This window comes from Octopus sinensis, linkage group LG11 (genome assembly GCF_006345805.1).
Source record: "Octopus sinensis linkage group LG11, ASM634580v1, whole genome shotgun sequence".
NCBI classification, from domain to species: domain Eukaryota; kingdom Metazoa; phylum Mollusca; class Cephalopoda; order Octopoda; family Octopodidae; genus Octopus; species Octopus sinensis.
The window spans coordinates 15,880,433-15,887,932 of record NC_043007.1 but is presented as its reverse complement, the minus strand read 5'-3'; the positions used below and the strand labels follow the sequence as shown (position 1 = coordinate 15,887,932).

The following is a 7,500-nucleotide window of genomic DNA, read 5'->3' as shown; positions in this document are numbered from 1 at the left end:
TTCAAAAAGTCATAGATAAAAAAAAGGAAGAAACAATAATATTCAGGAAAAACTTGAAAAAAATATTTCTTTTGATGAGCAATAAAAAAATGAGAAGCAAATTAAAGGAGTAAAAAAACAAGCGAAAATGTTGGGAAAAGGGTCAGAATTAGAAAAAAATACATTTTAGATAAAAACCCAGGCGATACGTAAAGAAGAGGGCAAAGTTATATGAGGAACTGAAGATGGATAAATAGAAATGGAAGGCAAGGAATAAGAGATGATTGGATAAAAGAAGAAAACCTAAATCATAAACAAGTATAAGAAATCGAATAAAGTAATATATGGATAAATATATAAATATATAAAGACGAGGAAAATTTTACGAAAACATGTGAAAGAACTAAAGAAGAAGGCATGCAAGGAGGAAAGATAAAACAACCGATTGAAAGTAGAAAAAGAATGAATAAAGATATTTTTTGGAAGCACTCCGTCGGTTACGACGACGAGGGTTCCAGTCGATCCGAATCAACGGAACAGCCCGCTCGTGAAATTAACGTGTAAGTGGCTGAGCACTCCACAGACACGCGTACCCTTAACGTAGTTCTCGGGGATATTCAGCGTGACACAGAGAGTGACAAGGCCGGCCCTTTGAAATACAGTTACAACAGAAACAGGAAGTAAAAGTGAGAGAAAGTTGTGGTGAAAGAGTACAGCAGCGATCAACACCATCCCCTGCCGGAGCCTCGTGGAGCTTTAGTTGTTTTCGCTCAATAAACACTCACAACGCCCGGTCTGGGAATCGAAACCGCGATCCTACGACCACGAGTCCGCTGCCCTAACCACTGGGCCATTGCGCCTCCACATAAAGATATAAAGAAAGGCTGAGGTTGGAATAAACAATACACGATCATACAGACAGACACATATGCATAAAAAGAAATTAACCAACTAACGCGCTTATTACAAATACAATCTGTAACGCCCTCACTGCAAATACAATGTGTAAGGGGAACAATAAAAATATGCAAGACTTTCTCAAGTTTAAAATGTGACATTGTTTGCGTTATCTACATTCCAACGATGGAACTCTGTATCTTTGTTAGAAACCAGCTCCTTTTTCAGTGGAAGAATTCAAATAATTAAGAACAGAAGAGAGCGTACACGCATACAAACAAACATACATACATACATACATACATACACACATACATACATACATACATGCATACGTACATACATACATACATACATACATACATACATACATACATACATACATGCATGCATGCATGCATACATACATGCATACATACACACTTACATACATACATACATACATACATACATACATACATACATACATACATACATACATACATACATGCATCCATGCATACATACATACATACATACATGCATGCATGCATACATACATACATACATAGTCGCACGGCTCAAACCACAACGCATCATCAGATGAACGGTTGAGCGTTTATTCCAACCTTGAGCGTACACCTGAAGAAGACCACCGGATATTAACATAGCGCTAAAGATCAGTGAAAAAGAAAATACATACTCTGAACTATTGAGAAAACTACAGTTTCTCTATCCAGATTATAAGTTCAGGTTTATACCTGTAATTATTGGGATACTGGAATATGTAACGCACTGCCTAAACACTAATCTTGAGAAATTAGGCTTCTCAAAACCAGAAAGAGGAAAACTGATGCGAAGACCACAATCTAAGCCATCACTGGAACTATAAAAATCTGTAAAACTTTCCAGACGTTTATCATTTATGCATATATGTGCATGTCTAGACGTGCAACTATATGCATGAAAATGCATAATAAAATAAAACATACAAATCTGCACATTCAGTGACTCCAAATGCTGCACATGTACACAAATACTTAAAAAATACCCTGTAGATGTTGTTGAAATTCTAATGAAGGAGCTTTGGATCTGGGTTACAAACCGGCTCTTTATTGGCAAGAAATTTTGAAATGAAACTCAATAACATACATACATACATTCATAGATGCACACACACTGGTATGCACACAAACACACACATGCATGCATATATACATACATACATTTGCATGCTCCGATGTGCGAAACAAGATGGTGTAGAAAGTTACTCGGCACAAAAGAGATATCGAATTTTATTGATGCATCATAAACTTCACAAATCTATACTCGAAGTTTCACGTCTGACGATCGGCAACGTGAAAGGCAGGATAACGAACCACTTGTAAACTTTCTTAATTCACACATGCGCGCAGGCAAATACATACATATATACACACACATACATACATACGTATATACATACATACATATACATACATACATACATACATACATACATACATACATACATACATACATACATGCACACACACATACATACATACATACATACATACATTCATTCATACATACATACATACATACATACATAGTCATACACATATCCATATATAGACATGCATATGTATATATACACATAGAGAGAGAAGAAGAGAGAGAGAAAGGGGAGAAGTGAGTGAGAGAGGGAGGGAGAACTAGAAAAGAGATCTAGAACGAAAAGATCGAATAAAAAAACAAATAAATAAAACAATAGAAAAATGAAGAATGAAGGCAGAAAACAAAACAAGGAAAGAAAAAGAAAAAATATAAAAACACATCGGAACAGAAGAGGGTAATGAAGGAGATGCGAAAAGAAAGAGGGAGAGAGAGAGAAAGAGAATGGGAATAGAATGGGAGAGGGAAATGTTTAAAGGAAGAAATTAAGAAGAGGAAAAAGAGAAAGAAACACGAGGACGGAAGGAAAGAATAAAGGAATAAAGGAATGGCAAGGATGGAAGGAAGTACAAGTGGTTGTGTGTTTGTGTGTTTGTGTGGGTGTTTGAGGGAGTTTAATGATCAAATAAAGTAAATTGGAAACAAGTGTGGAACGGAAGCAGAAAAATGAAGAATGATTACGAGAATGAATCGAGGGAAAGATAAATCGAGGGAAAGATATATATATATATATATATATATATATATAATATATATATATATAATATATATATATATATATATATATATATAGACGAATAGATAGATAGAGGTAGATAGATAGACAGATGGATAGACAGGCAGACAGAGAGATAGATAGATTGATAGATAGATAAGATAAGATAAGATAGATAAGATAGATAGATAAGATAAGATAAGATAGATAAGATAGATAGATAGATAGATAGATAGATAGATAGATAGACAGATAGACAGATAGACAGATAGATAGATAGGTAGATAGATAGATAGATAAGTAGATAGGTAGATAGACAGACAGACAGACAGACAGACAGATAGATAGATAGATAGATAGATAGATAGATATATAGACAGACAGACAGACAGACATACAGATAGATAGATAGATAGAGATAGATAGATAGATAAATAGAGAAAGAGGGAGAGAGAAGGATAGGGAGAGAGAGAAAGGAAATTTGAACGGATGAGGGAGGGAGAAAGTGAAAGAGAGAGAGAGATATGGAGGAAGCGAGAGAGGGAGGAAGAGAGAGAGAGAAGGGAGTGACAGAAAGGAAATTTGAATAGATGAGAGAAAGTGAAAGTGAAAGAGAGAGAGAAGGAAGAGCGGAAGAGGAGGAGAGAAAGGGAGAGTGGAGGATGCAGGAGGAAGAGGAGAAGACCTCTTCCCCCCACCACCTCCGTCAAACAGCGATAATAATTTGTTAGAAGTTTTCATTACTTGAATGTTTTGTTTGTCTACTCCACCCTTATCGATTCGGTTTGCGAACTAAGTGAGCAACATAAAACACACACACACACACACACACACACACACACACACACACACACACACGCACACACACGCGCACACACACATACACATACACAAACACGCACACACACACATACACACACACACACAACACACACACACACACACACACACACACACACACACACACACACAACACACACACATGTATGCATATCTGTTCCCTTCCTTTACCCTGGTCACGTTTTATCGAGAAAACAACTATAGTACCAATAACAACAACAACAACAAAAGAAAATAAATAAAAGCAACTACGAACACAATGGCAAATGATTTTCCTGAATGCAAAAAGCAAATAGATGTAGTAAAAAAAGGGTAACTTTACTGGTCGGAAACCCAACATGCTAGAAACAGAAGATAAATCACCTTAAAACCTTCACTGTAAAGTCTAAACCAAGGAAACGCATTAAGGATAATTTAGACCGCGGAATATTGAGACTGACTAAATAAATGTGTGGAAGCACTCCGTCGGTTACGACGACGAGGGTTCCGGTTGATCCGAATCAACGGAACAGCCTGCTCGTGAAATTAACGTGTAAGCGGCTGAGCACTCCACAGACACGTGCACCCTTAACGTAGTTCTCGGGGATATTCAGCGTGACACAGAGAGTGACAAGGCCGGCCCTTTGAAATACAGGTACAACAGAAACAGGAAGTAAGAGTGAGAGAAAGTTGTGGTGAAAGAGTACAGCAGGGATCACCACCATCCCCTGCCGGAGCCTCGTAGAGCTTTAGGTGTTTTCGCTCAATAAACACTCACAACGCCCGGTCTGGGAATCGAAACCGCGATCCTATGACCGCGAGTCCGCTGCCCTAACCACTGGGCCATTGCGTCTCCTAATAAATAAATATATAACAGAAAAAGAAACAGAGATGTCGCGGCTGAAACACATTTGACCAAATATTTCGAAGAGGCCTAAGTAACAGCAACAACAGTGGAGGCGCAATGGCTCAGTGGTTAGGGCAGCAGACTCGCGGTCATAAGAATGCGGTTTCGATTCCCAGACCGGGCATTGTGAGTGTTTATTGAGCAAAAACACCTAAAGTTCCACGAAGCTCCGTCAGGGGTGTGGTGGCGACCCCTGTTGTACTCTTTCGCTACAACTTTCTCTCAATATTTCTTCCTATTTCTTATCCCCGACTTCCTACAACCGCTGAGCCTGGATGCGCATTCATCCATCCGCCGATGCTCTCGGTGTCGGGGGTTGACCTGCTTTCTCTTCTGCGTGTCTTACGAATAGCAAAGGACCACGTTTCGGATTTCTCCCACAGGGACGAAGACCGCTACGCTCAACGCTCAACAGCAACAACAGTGGAGGCGCAATGGCCCAGTGGTTAGGGCAGCGGACTCGCGGTGGTAAGAAGGCGGTTTCGATTCCCAGACCGGGCATTGTGAGTGTTTATTGAGCAAAAACACCTAAGCTTCACGAGCACTTAATTTGATTTTTTTTTAATTTATCGAGCCTCAAAGTCTGAAAAATAAACTTGGCCTGGACGATGTTTGAATTAAGAACGTGAGGTATTGTATCCGAGGTTTTATTGATTCTACTCTCCACTCCCCTACCATTAGGTCTTCTAAATTTACTACAGAGCCACAAACGATATGTTAACTACTAATGTATGACTGGTATTTACATGTTTTGTGAACATATTGGGCTGATGAAAGGTAATATTCTTGTGAGATTTGCCCTCAGAATGTAACGAGGTACTTTATCTGTCACCTTAACTTCTTCCTTATCGATAATACTTTCTCACTCAGCACCCATGCAAGCAGTAAAAGCCACAAGTTTTTAAGGAAGTAACAGTACCTATTTAATCGACCCTCTCTCGGATTGTTGCACACAATGAAATACGATGCAATGTAATTTGTCTCCTGCTGTACTGATCTTGTCATTTTCCCAAGTATTGTTAATCGAAGTCTCAAAAATTTATCCGACTATTGCCCTCACTGAATTCATCAATAATAAGGATTACTAACATTGGCTCTAAACTTCACGTTTAAGAAGAAAAGATATAATCGAATGAGTCAGTATTAGTTTTTGGTTGTTTGTTCCTTCTCGAGCCACGCTTGGCTCATAAGGGCCGGTTTCCCGGTTTCCTTGGCGTATAGGTTCTCCACCTGGACGGGACGCCGGCCCCTCACAGGTGAGCTGCAAGATGTAGGAGGAAAGAGTGAGAGAAAGTTGTGGCGAAACGGTCAGCAGAAGTTCGCCATTACCGTCTGCCAGAGCCGCGTGGAGCTTAGGTGTTTCGCTCATAAACACACACATCGCCCGGTCTGGGAATCGAAACCGCGATCTTCCGACCGCGAGTCCGCTGCCCTAACCACTGGGCCATTGTGCCTCTACAGTTCTTGATTAATATTTTATTTTATCGACCTCTGAAAACTGAAAGGTGAAACTGACCTCGGCGAGACTTGAACTCAGAACTAAAAAGTCCGTAATTAAATACCACAAGATCTTTGTGGTTCGACTCGTTAACGATTGTCAATGCACATCAATAACACTAATGTTTCCTTTATTAGACACCATTATAAAGAGCAGCGTAGAAGAATTTACAATAGATTTAACAACACATCAATTTGTGGTTAAACTTCGAACAATGCTTGGATAATATCCAAGATATAAAATTCAACAAATATAATAAACTTTTAATATGTTATTGAAATCGGGTAGGGGTGTGCGAAACAAATATCTCAGCGAGGAAAGAGTCTTCAATATCGAGTAATAATTCCTTTGATAGAACTTGATGCCAGACCGTAGATCCGCTTCATTTAACTATTTCCCAACGGAGACTTGTATCAAACTTTTAGTAATTATTCTTCAGAGCAGTATTGACCAATCTTCTAACTAACCCGTTTTCTTTTCCTTATTGAAACATGAAACATTTTTTAAATGTTTGATGCGGTAAACATACACGCTTCCACCCGCAACATTTCCTATCGCGCTTATTTGTGTAAGCGCTGTCGAACTCAATATAATAGAACACACAACATATAGACTATTATATGGTTCGTTTTAAAAGTGAATTATGCACATATGTACTGAGTGGTTCAGAAAATCGTTTCCCAATCACTCAGTACATTGGGCAAGTATCTACAAGACGGTCTTGGCCGTCCAAGATTTTGGACCTGGAGATCTCCATTTCCAGCGACTTCGAGGGCCACCTCCCATGGTGTCGAGCGTCAACGAAGAGCCCTCGACTACAACAAGACGACCAAAGTTTTTTTTCCAAGGTCTGGGGTCTCCCGCCCCTAAGCCCTAGACAATCATCTAATCACACTTACCCGTCTTGTTGCTTAACAACAACAACAACAAGACAGTTTTGCATTGACCCCTCGTCTTGTGAATGAAATTTGGGCTGAGAGAAACTGTAAGGAAGTTTATAAAATGAAATGTACCAGAAAGTAATTAAAAAAGGCTGTATGTTATGCACACAACATCACGCTGAATCATCCCGAAGATTTCATTAAATAACTAGTCTGAGAAATACTCAGCCATCTACGCTACGCGAAATGTCAGTCTTATTACAAGTTGTGTCACACGGAATTTGCCTGAAGATTACGTCCATCCACTTGGAAGCACTCCGTCGGTTACGACGATGAGGGTTCCGGTTGATCCGATTAACGGAACAGCCTGCTCGTGAAATTAACGTGT

General features: G+C 39.4%; 1 long non-coding RNA gene across 1 annotated transcript in view; it reads right to left on the bottom strand.

Annotated features, from left to right (window-relative positions):
- The window catches only part of LOC118765283, a 10,178-nt gene extending 3,945 nt beyond the window's left edge, over positions 1-6,233 (bottom strand). The window contains exons 1-2 of the long non-coding RNA XR_005001122.1: positions 6,223-6,233; positions 5,493-5,500 (exon numbers count right to left, since the gene is read on the bottom strand). This is a non-coding gene — a long non-coding RNA (uncharacterized LOC118765283). The remainder of the gene's footprint in view (positions 1-5,492; positions 5,501-6,222) is intronic.
- Between the last annotated feature and the right edge of the window lie 1,267 nt (positions 6,234-7,500).